The 12,124-nt window shown below is 36.2% G+C and overlaps 1 pseudogene; it reads right to left on the reverse strand.

Annotated features, from left to right (window-relative positions):
- Positions 1–6,964: 6,964 nt before the first annotated feature.
- LOC130830638 (heterogeneous nuclear ribonucleoprotein A1-like) lies at positions 6,965–7,938 on the reverse strand (annotated as a pseudogene).
- Between the last annotated feature and the right edge of the window lie 4,186 nt (positions 7,939–12,124).

The following is a 12,124-nucleotide window of genomic DNA, read 5'->3' on the forward strand; positions in this document are numbered from 1 at the left end:
TTAATTTTTGTATATTGTGTGAAATATATGTCCAACTTCATTCTTTCGCATGTGAGGATCTAACTTTTCACACTGGATGAGCCTTGAAGAAGATCAAATAAAGACATCTTTATGAGTGGGGTCTTCTGGGGATGATCAGACAGGTCAAATGATGGCAGTGTTCTGTGGAAGAGGAGCCCGAGTAGCTGCCAAGCTGCTGGTTTTCACCATGATCATGGGTTGTTGCTTTTCAAGGATACTACAGAGCTAGAAAGTGGGGGGATGAGAATAGGGCAAATTAAAATGCCACAAAACTCACTCTATTTACTGAGATTCAGTCACTTGTTTTGAACAAATGCTCCCTGGATTGCTATAAACCTTTGGTTAATTTCCAGAGTTTTAAAAAAGTTGATTTTTGGCAAGTTTTACCAGTGTTCTCATTGCTTTTATGAAGGAGAGGTTTTTCAGATGTCCTTACGCTTCCATTTTCACTGATGTCACCCCTGCACTCTCATTTCTTTATTACATTCTCTCCATTTTCTAATCTCTCAGTCATATTTAGTGTTTTATTGAGTCCTTGCCCCTCACCCCCCCTTGGAGAGTGGAGCCTATGTCCTCCTTGTCCAATCTTTTGACATTCTCCCGGGCTTACAGTATAGCTTTTATCCTGAACATTCCGGATTGGATACACTGTTTTCTAGATAGAGTGCCTTGTTCAGTCTTGCTTTGATCCTCATTTTTCTGGAAAACATTTGTAAGTAATTTCTTAAGAAAATGATATGTGAAAAGAAATAGGTATGTATTCTTGAATTTGTGAAATGTTTTTGCCTTCACTCTTGATAGTTTGCCTAGGTATTGAACTTTAGATTTAAAACTTTTCCTCAAAAATTTGAGGGCATTGGTCCTTTGTGTTTCTGTCTGTTATCTATTGCCACAACAATGATGTATAACAAAGTACCTTAAATGTAGTGGCTTAGATAAATCCAACCATTTATTATTGCTCCCAGTTCTATGAGTTGTCTGGGCAGTTCTTTTAGTCTCAGTTGGGATATTGACAAGTCTGTGGTCTGCTGAGAGTAGCTGTGTGACTGCTGATTTTAAATGGAATCACATAGTCGGGAATTGGCTAGCTGTAGGCTGGTCTAGGTGGATTGCATCTGGAGTGACTCAGCTGTTTTCCATATCACTCTCTTATTCTACTTCCAAGTTAGCCTGATTATGCTCTCATGATAGGGGCAGGGATCCAAGAGAAAGACAGGACACATACAAGCTCCTTTTCAAATCTCTTTGCTAACAACTCATTGCTCAAAGCAAGTCATGTGGTTAAGCTAAGAGTCAGATGAGAGAAAACTACAAACTTACAAGGCAAAGGGTTTGATACAGTGACATTATTTTGAGCCAGTAATAATTTATTACAGTGTTCTAGCATATAATGTGGCTGTTAAGTCTGGTGCTAGTCTAATTCTTGTTCTTTTATTTTTGTTTAGGATTTACTCTTTATCTTTGACCTACTCACAGTGGTGCATCTAGGTACATTTAAAAAATATTATTAAGAAATAATTTTAATGCATACTTGGTGGATCCTTTCAATCTGAACTTTTGCCCTATACCCTGAAATTATCCCCTTTGATAACTTTTTTTCCTCATCATTTTCTTCTTACTCTTTGAAGTTCCTGTTAATGGAATCTCCTGGATTGGTCCTGTATATCTCCTGTCCCTTTTATATAGTCCATGCCTTTGTCTTCTTATTCTGGGAGATTACTAAAATTTTGTTTTCCAATCATTATACCAAATATTTATTTTAGCTATTTATAAAAATTTCTAAAATCTCTTTTTTATCCTCTTCCATTTTCATTGCTTCCTGTTTTAGTGTTACGGCTATAATTTCTAACTCTGAGCAAATTATAAATTTTCTTTTGTCTTTAAAAAGTTTTTCTTCTATGCCTTGAATTACTTGTTTCTAGCAAGATCTTAAAATTGTTATTTTTGGTTTTTTCTCTTTTTTTTGGGAAGTGGGGAGGTCTTTCTCTTTCATAATGTTTGTTCTCCTCATGCATATACTTGGTAGTCCTTGGTTTTCCATTTACATTCATGATTAAAGTATAGGATAACTGTCATGCACCTCCTTTATTATTTTATGGATAGCTTTATTTTCTAGTTAAATGTCTCCTCTGAATGGCCTTTTTTACCAACAGTCTATGTGGAGTGAGTAGTTTTCATCACTTGTCTTGCTTTAATATCAAGGGATGGAATAAGGATAGTGCTAAGAATGGAATAACCTCTACTCAAGTGCATAGGAAACTTTTTATCCTTTCCATTGCACACTGGGCACTTTATTCTTTTGTATAGTTGATTATTCCTGTCTCTTAGATCTCTAACTAGATTAAAGGGTAGGAACTCACAAAATTCTGCTTTGCACAAGACAGTTGTGTAATTAAGTTGGTTAATTAACCTGTTTCCAGAAGACTTTAATGCTTAAGCAAGCTTCCCTTTCCTGCTAGAAAATATTAACTGATTTTACTTGATTAAGAATAAAAAAACTCACTTCCAGTTTTACTCTAAGAATCCCCTACTCAGTTTAGGTATTTCCCATCCCAATAACTAAATTTATTTTGCAACTTCAGAGTTTCCTGGGATTTCCCATAGTTAGAGATATCTGTAGAACAATCTGGGAAATTTTTAAAGTAGAAGAAGGAGTACATGAACATCAACTGAAATTTTCTTTAACTGTACTTAGAAATTGAACTTTATTGATTAAAAAATTGTTTTAACTGCTATATGACATGTACCCCTGCAAATCTTCAAATGAGTATTTTCTAAGTTTTTGTTGTTGTGTCTCTATTTTGTAAAGTTTATTTTGGAAAATTTCCATAATACAAATATAGAGAGTATTATCATTAACTTATATATCCATCACCCTGAGTTGTCAATAGTTCCCAATTTTGTTTCATCTACTCCCTGCTACTTTTTTTTTCTTCTGGAGTATTTTAAAGCAAATTTTAGTCATCATTTCATTTCACCTGTATTTTTTCTTCATAATCACTATGCCATTAAACCAAACAAAATTTAAATTTCTTAATGTCATCTAATAGTACATAGTTCAATTTTCCTTGTACCTCAAAATTGTCTTTTTTGATTTCTTAGAATTACTATTCAAAGAAGACACATCCACTACACTTGATTATTATGTAAGTCCCTATCTTTTGGAGTTCTTTCTCCAGCTTTTATTCCTTGTCAGTGTGTGTTAGGGCACTGGGTCTCAATTTTTGTGGAGTTTTTGTTTGTTTGTTTGTCTGTTTTTGCCCTCAGGACTCCTTTATACTCTTAAAAATTATGGGCAACTCCAAAGAGCCTTAATTTATGTGAATCATTTATTAATTTAATTTGTTTTTAATTTATTGAGTTAATATTTACCAATTAGAAAATAAATTAAAAACATATATTAAAATATTTTAAATAAATTTTTTCACTAAAAATAATAGTAAACCCATTGCATGTTAATATAAATAAAATAGTTTTATGGAAAATAATTATTTTCCAAAACAAAACTGATTTAGTAAGAAGTATAGCATTGTTTTACATTTCTGCAAATCTCTAATTTCTGGCTTACTAGAAGGCAGCTAGATTCCATATCTGCCTCTGCATTCAAACTACTGCATTATGTTTTTTTTTTTAAATTAATTAATTTTGTTGGCTGTGTTGGGTCTGTTTTTGCTGTGCGCAGGCTTTCTTTAGTTGTGGTGAGTGGGGGCTACTCTTTGTTGTGGTGTGTGGACACCTCATTGCCATGGCTTCTCTTGTTGCGGAGCACGGGCTCTAGGCACATGGGCTTCAGTAGTTGCAGCACATGGGCTCAATAGTTGTGGCTCATGGGCTCTAAAGAGCAGGTTCAATAGTTGTGGAGCATGGGCTTAGTTGCCACAAGGCACGTGGGATCTTCCTGGAGCAGGGATCGAACACGTTTCCCCTGCATTGGCAGGCGGATTCTTAACCACTGTGCCGCCTAGGAAGCCCCATTATGTTGTTTTGATTGAAGAAACATATATGACTATATATATGAAGAAATATATATATATATATATGCAGAAAATCTAGCCTCCATACAGTTATGAAGTCCTGTAGCTTTTTTTTTTAATTTATTATTTTTTGGGGGGTACACCAAGTTCAATCATCTGTTTTTATACACATATCCCCATATTCCCTCCCTCCCTTGACTCCCCCCCTACCCTCCCTCGAAGTCCTGTAGCTTTTGAAGAACTCCACAGTACTCTTGTCAGACAATAAAAATGCAAAAAGCAAATGATATCTTAGTGTTATTCTAAAGATAGTCTTGACCTACCAGATCACATGAACAGGTCTCAGGGACCCTGGGTGGGCTTCCACTCCTTACACTGAGCCACCATATCTCTCCTATCATATAGAAATGCTTGTCTTACTCTGCTGCATCTAATAGTTCTAGGACTGAGGTGTTTGGGAAGAAGCTAGAGAAGGACAGAACAGAAATCTTGAACTTTATAAGTATTGAGATTTATTATAGTATTGATGAGTTAGTTCTGAAACTCGTATGTGTATCATGTTGAGAGAGTGAGTAAAAACACTGATGTCGGGAATGGGGGTTCTCATTGTAAGAAAAAGGAGAGACAGATGTAGCATTGGGAAGGTGAGGAAGAATCTTGTGTTTTAATGAATTTGAACTGGAGATAAAAGTATGAACTAATCAATATGAATTTATAATGTTTAAAAAATATATTTCTTAATTCTGTCCAGTAGAAGGGCATAGAAGCAATAGCACCATAGTAATAGTGAGTTTGCTTGGTTCTGAGATCTTGTCTTCTGAATTCCTGCTTTGCAGAAATGCCTGATTACAGTCCTGGGAAAGGAGGGCACTGGTGAGCCTTGAGCACCTTGTGGTGCCAGCAGGCTGAGGTTTGCACAAGACAGGTGGGACCCCCAAAGGCTGTGGGAGCTACATGGAGGGTCTCCCACTGGACTTTATCTATGTTTTACTACTTACTTAGATATTTTATATTTGTACATATTTATCAACTCCCTGTATCTGTGACTCTTTACTATAAAAGTGAAACAAATTTGCAAGTAAGCAAATAATATTTTAAAATCAAATATAATTCAATGACCTGTTTTAATATGCATGTTTTGTTGAAACTAAATTATCTTTTGTTAGGTGTAATATATTTACTTTGTGTGTTTGAGCTTCAATTCTACAAATGCAGAGAATGCCTGCTTATGTAAATATGTTGTACAGAATAGCATTAAGAATTTCAAAGATTTTTAAATAGTTCACCATAACCAGTTCACCCAACACTATACCAAGGAACAATCATAGATGCCATTGTCAACAATATATCACTTTAAAGCTTCCATATTTATTCAAGATAAGATTATCATTGTATTGTTATTGAATTCTGTATTACAATGGCATCTAATCGAATTACTGGAGAAGAAAAATATCTGAAGTTCTTGATTTTTGCAGATGTTGAAAATAGTACTGACAGTAGTTTGAACACTGAGCCTGCTATCACTGAGGTCAATCTGTAAATACTGGAAGTGATTTGTGCACCCCATTTAAAAATGACATGACTTTAACTCAGGTTTCCCTATTGCTTTTCTTAACCTCTAATTAGAAATTTTAAACTGTTGAAAACTTCTATTTGTCCCTTGCTAGATGTGAGTACATTTAGATCTTAAGTCCTTGTTAAATTTCTTATAATTTGTGACAAATTAGTACACTTCTTCACCACATTGTTCTTACATGAAATTGGCTGACATGTTAATATCTTAAACTGAAGTCTGTTTCTATGAAAGACTATAGATCAACTATAGATCCTCTTGGTAAAAGGAAAATTGTCTTTATAACTGGTAAAAATAATTCAACACAAAAACAGTGCAGAACAGTTAGCTTGACATTAGGTGTTACCAGCTGATAGCATTTAGCCGTGCTTATCCCCACATACAAAGTTAAGTTCTATGGCTTTAGGTGGTCCTTGGTGCTCCCATGATCATCATTCTTGGGGAGGCAGGATTCAGCTTTGAAGTGGCTTTCTGGATGATGCAGTATATATTCACATAATTTTTTAAATTGCCATAAAATTTTTTTTTAAAACATTCCTAGAGCACTTGTAGACAGTCCACAATAACCTCTTACCCCCTGCCCACTCCCCAGAGAAAAATAAGACTTTTGGAAGCACCCAAATGATGTGGATTTGGAATGATGTTTGGGAAAGGTATTGTTTTTTGTTTTTTGCTTTTTTTTTTTGAGGGTATTAAATTGTTTATTGATTACACATGATAATGGATGATACACAAGCTTCATTCCTATCTGTAACTTTATCTGGTACCATAATTCAATTTTTCAATTTAGATATATTGCATAGGATGTGCCAACAATCATATTAATAACCAAAGAAACTCCATGACTTTGTTTGGGTGACCCTTTTAAAGGTGAACTCCACGTCACAACACAGTAACTGTCAGTTCAACTACACTACGGTTTCTGAAGACAATAGCTTCTTCACCAAAGCAGGTTGTAAATAAGTTTCCAATGGAAACTGGCATCACCCTGAAGGAATTCTAGCTTCACATTGTTGGGGTAATTTACCAAAATGGCTTCAGAGTAGACTTTACACAGCACATTTAAAAAAAAGACACATTTATTCAGCGTCATGATCAGACTATTATATTTAGCAATCAATAGCATGGGTGCAAAAAAACAAACAAACAAACAAAAAAAAACTACATTAAAACCCTTTGTTGGAATGCTTTCCACTTCCCACAGAACAGAAACTAAAATAACCTGTTATACAATTAGTCACAAATACAGTCCTTGAGTTTTTTTTGCCCATGTACATGAGTATTGTCTAAAACATGTTTTCTTTGTAGCCGCCAGGGCCTGCCACCGCTGTGCTTGGCTGAGCTCACAAATCTGTTGTAACCTGTAGCTTCCCTGTCACTTCTCTGGCTCTCCTCTCCTGCTAAGCTTTCTTTCCCGGCAGTAATTAAAACCTTCTGCCACTGCCATAGCTACTGCTGCTGCTGGAATCATCATAGCCACCTTGGTTTCGTGGTTTGGCCAAGCATTGGCCTCTACCACCATAGGGGCCAGAACTTCTGCCTCCAAAGTTTCCTCCCTTCATGGGTCCAACATTTGAAGACTGATTATTGTAATTGCCAAAATCATTGTAGCTTCCACCACCTCCAAAATTGCTTCCATCATGACCAAATCCATTATAGCCACCCCCACGGCCACCATATCCACCACCACAGTGGCTGCCACCAAAGCCACCTTGAAGTTTCCTCCATGACCCAAGTTGTCATTCCCACCAAAACCACCTCCACGGCCACCACCAAAGTTTCCAGAACCACTTTGACCTCTTTGAGTGGATGAAGCGCTAGCCATCTCTTGCTTAGACAGGGCTTTCCTTCCTTCACAGTTGTGGTCAGTCACAGTGCGGTGTTTCTGAATGACAGGCTTGTCTACGGAGTCATGGTCATCAAAGGTTACAGAAGCAAAGCCTCTCTTTTGCCCCTGCCTCGGTCAGTCATGATTTCAATCACTTCAGTTTTCCCCTATCGTTCAAAATAATCTCTTAGGTGATGTCCTTCAGTGTCTTCTTTAATGCCACCAACAAAAATCTTTTTCACAATTAAGTCGGCACCAGGTCTTTGAGAATCGTCTCTTGAGACGGCCCACTTTGGTTCCACAACTCTTCCACCCACCTTGTGTGGCCTTGCATTCATGGCCGCGTCCACTTCCTCCACAGTGACACACCCGAAGCCTCTGGAGGGCTTGCTGTTTGGATCCCTCATTACCACACAGCCTGTGAGCGTTCCGCATGGCTCAGAATGGCTCCTCAGACTCTCATTGGTTGTTTCAAGCCTCAGACCTCTGATGAAGAGCTTCCGCAGCTGTTCGAGCTCTTTGGGAGACTCTGACTTATACATGACGGCAGCGCAGCGGGGAGACGTCAACGATGCTTCCTTGGCGAAGTCCACGGGCAGAAAGGAGTAACCTAACGAATATATCTGGCAGAGGTGTTAATTAGGCCTGTTTTCTCATGGTTATAATCCAGACGTCCAATTAATTTGGTAGAAGCACTTCCAATGGACAGTCATTCACTAGCTTTCTGTATTTGCTGCAGTTTTTTCCCCTCTTCAAAGGCTGTTTCCAATACTGATAACATAATGAGCCTGTTCACATAAGCTGTAGGCTACTTTCTAGTACAGCCATGTACTTCTGCTACCACCAATTATATTGTTCTAAAATCTTTTTATTCCAGTTTTTGTGTTTTATTATGCCATCTGACATATGTTTATTATATTGTAATTATGTAATCTAATTAGGTACTATATACATCAATGAAACAAATATTGGAAGGAGAATTATTTCTAGGAAAACGAAGTTGAATGCTTTGTATGTTGATAGAAACATGGCACTGTGCTTGCTGCTTAATAAGGTGTGAATGAGAGACTTGAGATCGGAAGGCAGGATCATACTAATCTAGAAAGCATTTTCACTTAAACTGCTTGACAAGGGACCCTGTGTTCTTTCCTGCCCTGAGACTAATTGGGAATTTGAATGTGATATTGTGATAATTTTCCTTATATCTGAAGATTGGTAGATAAATGTGTATTTTCATGTTTTAGTTAAAATGCTTAAAGTACTAATCCATTTTTGATTGTACCCATCAGCCAACTTTTCTTTAGCCAGCCGTCTACTGGTCCTGAGTATATCATATAGTCCCGTTACCTAAATCTTTACTCCTAGCTGGAAAATAAACAGTAATGCTAGGTAAGTGATGCTAGTAGTTATTCCATTTTCTTAGATGAACTTTTATAACATGTCCTAGTGTTTTTTTTTTTTTTTTTTTTTTAAGAAGGTGACATATCTATTTGGTCCCTGAGAAGGGAAAGGAAGAAGTTAGAAAAGACTCCTGCAGTTATCCAAAAATTTTGTAGATGTGTCATTGTTCTTTACTCACAGTAGATGCACAGGAAAGACTTGATTGGTTCCAAATGAGTAGAGCCAACATATTTGTTTTAAAATCTAAAAATGTTTAGGAATTCTTCCTATCTCTTTTTGAATCTGGTCTTTGAATATTTGTATTCCTGTCTCCTCATGTTTTCTGACTTGTGCTGAAGTGACCTGTCTGAACAGGGGATAATCTTGTTACATGCTTATGGTTGCAGAGAGATTAAAGCTGCTCTTGGCTAAGGACTTGGAAGAAATGACTATGTGATGTATACGATTCCATAAGCCAACTTGTCTACTCTACAGGCCCACGCTGTTATGACTAACACCATGTAGTTATTTGAAGATGTGCTGACCTATGACCTGCTTACTTAAGTAACAGAAAGGTTTGCAGATTTATAGCTGAGATCTTTTAATAATTCTGAAACAATACTGGAGAGATTTTATTTCTGAAAAATACTCACCATGTGAAAACGCTAGGTACTTTTTCCTCATGTTGGAAATCAGTGGAGTTTCTGAACTCCAATTTACTTTTCATAGGGTGTAATATCACAGTTTTGAAAATTTCCAATAACCCAGATTACAGCACAGCTGCACAGTTTGGAAAGTAGCTGCCTAAATGGGGTGGATCTTGTCATGCTTATTTGAAAGGATGTTTGTGGTTATTTGACAAAAGGAGGAGCTTAATCAGGTTAAAACTTTTTATTCTGTCTCTCCCTTCTCTATATACTGCCTAATATTTTTTGTTAAATGACTTCTGTGATAATTACAAAGACTTGGTTAATGTTAAAATAAAAATATTTTAATACTTAGTTGGACAAGTTGACTTTTTCCCCTTTCTCTCCGCCATTCATCCCATGAGAGTGGTGAAGCAATTACAAACATATCTTTTTGCCGTCAACACAATTATTTTGTTAAATGTATTTTTTGGTAAATCTATGCTCACCTTTGAAAAGAGCCCGAGTTAGAATTTTCTTAAAACCCCCTTTGGGTAATGCAGTTTTTGAAAAAATAGACTTTATTTTTTAGAGCAGTTTTAGATGCACAGCAAAATTGAGTGGAAAGTACAGTGTTCCCATATACCTCCTGCCCCTAAACATGCACCATCTCCCTTAACATCAACATCCTGCACCAGACGGTTACATTTGCTGCAACTTATGAACCTATGTTGATGAGTAATGAACACCCAACATCCACAGTCTTGGTGCTATACAATTTATGGGTATGGAAAGTGTATAACGTCATGTATCCACCATTATAGTATCATACAGTGTAGTTTGACTCTACTAAAAGTCCTAAAAATCCTCTATGCTCCACCTAGTCATCCTTCCTTCCCTACTCTTCCCAGCAACCACTGACCTTTTTGTCATCTCCTTCGTTTGCCTTTTCCAGAATGGCATATGGTTGGAATCATACAGTATGTAGCCTTTTCAGATTGGCTTCTTTTACTTAGTAAGATGCATTTAAGTTTCTTCCACGTCCTTATGTGGCTTGATAGCTCTTTTCTTGTTATTGATGTATAATAGTCTGTTGCCTGGTTGGGCCTCAGTGTATTTATCCATTCACCTACTGAAGGATATCTTGGTTGCTTCCAAGTTTGAGCCATGATGAATAAAGTGGCTGTAAATATCTGTGTGCAGGTTTTTGTCTGGATGTAAGTTTTCAACTCCTATGGATAAATTCTAAGGAGTGAGTTGCTGGATCATATGGTAAGAGTATGTTTAATTTATAAAAAACAAACAAACAAACAAACACTGCTAACTGTCTTCCAAAGTGGCTGTAGCAGTTTACATTCCTACCAGCAATGAATGAGAGTTACTGAGATGTATTTTTAAGTACATTTATTTTAAATTTTATAACAACCTTATAAAATGGGTATTAATGAACTTAATATGCAAAAATGATCAGACTCAAGGAGACTGACTATCCTGAGGCTAAGAAACTAGGCTCAAGTCTATTCTGGTTCAGAAGTTTGCATTATTTCTTCTGTGCCGTAGTGACTCCGCTAAATGTAAGCCACAAAGGACACATAAAACATTTATAAATCCATTAGGTTGAAGTGTTCTTTCTAAATGACCTTAAAACATTATAATCAGACATTCCATGCACTACTCTATATGTGTTGAAACTGAGGTCTAGCTTCCTTAAGTGATATGGCCATGGTGACACAGCTAATTAGTAGTAGAGCTAATTTTGTCCCAAGGTCTCTTGGCTTTGGATTTTAGAACTGGTAAGACTGATTTTCAAATATTGCCCATGGGATTGTCTTGCTACATTATATTGGTTTTTATTTTTTAAAAGTTTTTTTTTCTGTTTACGATTCAATCCTTTAAATTAACTTTAATGTATATTTTAACGAAGAAAAATTTCTGAAGTGAAAATATACCTTTCACCTATCTATTTTATATGAGTATCTGTTCCTACATTTCTTTTACTTTTAAAAACTTTTGTTCAATTGGATTTTTTTAAACAAATTTTTTCTCTATTTTGTCATATATATTATATTTACAGATAAATTCAGATCTGAATAACTTGGAAAACTTGTGCGTTTTAAAGTGAGAATTCACACAGAAAGGTGTATTTGTCGTAAAAACAAAGAGAATTTATTCTAGTTGCTCTTGATTGTTTCATTTATTTATAACTCCTCCAATATAGTTAGTGCTTAAATAACCAAATGTTCATCTTCCTACTCTTGCTTTTCTACTGCTCTCTGCCCCTCGCATCCAGGTTCAACAAATATTTTTTGGTCATCTATTAATACTTTGTGCTAGGCTGCATGGGAGTGAAAGTATATGACACAGTGTGTATGCATGTACTCAGCCCTTATTGCAACCCTGCAGAATGGACATGAAACTCAAGGGAAAATAGTAGGGTTTCCTTTCTGTTCTTCAACTATTAATTACTCCATGAATGTTTTCCTTCTTGCTAATGGTTCAAGAGTTTCTTACTTTAATTTTCAATACTTTCTTACTTTAATTTTCATGCTTTATGTCCTCAACTAAATGACATAATTTTCCTCCCATAAAATGTATCTTACTATGATTGATCCCTTGGTTTACTGAACCTCAAAAAGATACTACACCAATTTCTTTTTACAACTCCTATGTTTCAGCTATATGTCCAAGTCAGCACATTTCTACCTCATAGCATTTGATCAAC

This window comes from Hippopotamus amphibius, chromosome 10 (assembly GCF_030028045.1).
Source record: "Hippopotamus amphibius kiboko isolate mHipAmp2 chromosome 10, mHipAmp2.hap2, whole genome shotgun sequence".
Taxonomy (NCBI): domain Eukaryota; kingdom Metazoa; phylum Chordata; class Mammalia; order Artiodactyla; family Hippopotamidae; genus Hippopotamus; species Hippopotamus amphibius.